Here is a 2,915-nt window from a genome sequence, read left to right as displayed (position 1 = left end):
TCTGTCCAAGTAGAACTGTTCCATAGGGACGACTCATGGCAACCCCGTGTCTGTCCGAATAGAACCGTTCCATAGGGCTGACTCATGGCAACCCCATGTCTGTCCGAGTAGAACTGTTCCATAGGGTTGTAAATGGTTGCTTTTCCAGAAGTTGATCACCAGGCCTTTCTTCTAAAGTGGACTCGAATCTTCAACCTTTCAGTTAGCAGTTGAGTGTGTTAACTGTTTGCACCATCGAGAGCCTCCAAAGTATGGCTAGATATGGTGTACAAATAACTTCAAATATAGAATCAGCACAAAGCCAATTCCTATAATGAGATGGAGGTCAAATATATTCCAGATTTCCACATTCTCCAAGCCGCTGTATCACTCCATCTCTGATATCGGCCACTCTCCCTCCGCTCAGCACTCTTCCCTCTCCTGTTTGGGTTCAGCAATTTGCTGCAACATCTCACAGAACTCCCGAACTATACTACAGTTAAGTGGTTTATTATGGTAGTAACAGGCTACAACTCAGGATCAGGATCAGGAAGCATGTAGGCAGCCTCCCTTCTTCAGTGCAGGACAGGCCTCCTTTCGGCCCCCTCAGGTCAGGCTCCTCTTGCCCCTACCATCTGTCACCACCCAGTCTGCTGCAGGGCCCCCTCCGGGCCTGTCGCTGTCTTCAGTGTTACAGCCCTTGACCCGTGTTACAGTTCTTTTAGGAGGTTCCTTGCTTCCTCTGTTTTTCTGCTTCTCCTCTCTTCTTTCTTCCTTCTGCTTCTCTTCCTACTTCTTCCTTTTGCAAAAACCTCTGTGGGCTGGCTGCATATCTACACAACTCTGTGTCAGTTTCAAGGTAAGGCCCCTCCCAGCAGGGGGACCACAAACTGATCATTCCCCTCTAGGTAGGCCACAGACACTTCATTTGCAGAATAGGCTATAGTCACCTCATTTGCATAATCCACAGTCACTTCATTTGCATAGTATACTGACCAATCCCTGCAAGGTGTATACCAATCACAGGGCAGGCTGCAGCCTAGGACCAGACAAAAGTCAGGTTGTCTACAGCTTGCCCAGGAAATGTCCATCAACCTGGACAGAAGTAACAAACCCTCTTGGGCGGAAAACTAGGGCAAAGTTAACTCCTCAGGACTTAGGTGAAAAATCTCTCAAGCTGTTTTTCTAAAGAACTAAGGCAAAAAGCTACATAAAGGAACTCATTTCACCACAGGTGGATTTTCCTGAAGCTGAGGAAGTTAAGACTAATGGCCCCCTTCCAAGATCCCAAGGAGGGCCTTAGGTATATGATTACAAGTTCACATATTTTGTAAACCTTGCAAAAGTGAGATATTCTAGCTGTAATCACTTAAGACTGCTGTCTCCTTCTACTCATGCTGCCTTCCTGTTGGGTGGCATTGCAGTGAACTTAGGTAGTTTCAGGATCTAGCTAAAAAAAGTTGAGTTGGGGGTGCATTGAGTTTACTGTGGTATATTGGTGTGGTTCACTCAGCCCAAACAATCCGTTACCATCGAGTGCATTCCGACTCATTATGACCCCATGTGTTACAGAGTAGAACTGCTCCATAGGGTTTTCTGGGCTGTAATATTTACAGAAGCAGACCACCAGTCCTTTCTCTGTGGTGCCGCTGGACGGATTCGAAACGCCAACCTTTAGGTTAGTAGTCAAGCGTAAACCATTTGTACTACCCAGGAAGCTCTGGGGGAAGGAAGAGTCCTCAGAGGATTCTTGGAAAATCAGTGAAACAACTTGCGGTTTTTCCTATTTCTACAAAAACTCTAGTAAGGGGTTAATGAGCCAAAACCACTGTTGAGAAGTAGGAAAACAGGAGAGAAAAGGGAAATAAGAAAGCCTGAATGAGCCTAATGACCCTCAGATGGCATAGCGCGACTTTGAGTAGTCAATCCTGTTTTAATCACTAATGGGGCTTTGGAATTAGTCCCGTTAGGGATACCAAACCAAAGCTCATCGCCGCTGAGTCGATTTCAACTCATAGCAACCCTATAGGACATAGTAGAACTGCCCTATAGAGTTTCGAAGGAGCGCCTTGTGGATTCGAACTGCTGACCTTTTGGTTAGCAGATGTAGCTCTTAACCACTGCACCACCAGGGTTTCCCATTAGGAGTGAGGGCTTTGGAAATCAAGTTGGCCTGGGTTCAAATCTCAGTTGTGCCAAGTGTCAACTGTGTAATGTTAGACAGATTATTTTTATTTGAATCTATTCCCTTACCCATTAATGGGGATTAAAATATCTACTTGTTGTGATGGTTGTGAACTTTAAGTGCTATACACACATAGGCATGGAATAGGCACTCCATAAATTATAGCTGTTTCTTATCACGCCATGGGACAATTCTTGTATCATGCACTTCAGTTGAATATCAAAAGCTGCAAGGGAGGGAAAAGATCTCCTTCCGAGATTGTCGAAGTTGAGATGGCTATAGAGGTACTCAAGTGAGGAAACTGGGTCTCCACAAAGCTGTCCCTTGTGGAAGGTCATGCCTCTAGGGAGTGGCAAAGCTGCTTTTAGGACCCACCTGTCTTAACTTGGCATATAGTTAGGACAGGTGGGTTCCCGTACATTGACGATAAATCAAGGAAGAAGTACACCGTGCAGAAGGCCATGTACAGAGCACTTCTGGGGCCAGTAAAGAAGAGCAGCTATCCTTTGTCAGTGCCTAGGAGCCGGAGAGTCTCTGGGTGGTGAAAACAGTTGATGCACTCAGTTGCTAACTAAAAAGTTGGCGGCTTGAAGTTCAAGCTTACCCAGACGTACCTCAGAAGAAAGGCCTGGTGATCTACTTCTAAGAAATCAGCCACTGAAAACCCTGCAGAGCACAGTACTTCTCTGATACGTCTAGGGTCTCCACGAGTTGGAGTCAGTTCAGCAGCAACTGGTAACTGGGAGGAAGT

Source organism: Trichechus manatus, unplaced genomic scaffold, assembly GCF_000243295.1.
Source record: "Trichechus manatus latirostris isolate Lorelei unplaced genomic scaffold, TriManLat1.0 scaffold00160, whole genome shotgun sequence".
NCBI classification, from domain to species: Eukaryota; Metazoa; Chordata; class Mammalia; order Sirenia; family Trichechidae; genus Trichechus; species Trichechus manatus.
The sequence above is the reverse complement of the archived record's forward strand: the minus strand, read 5'-3'. Positions refer to the sequence as shown.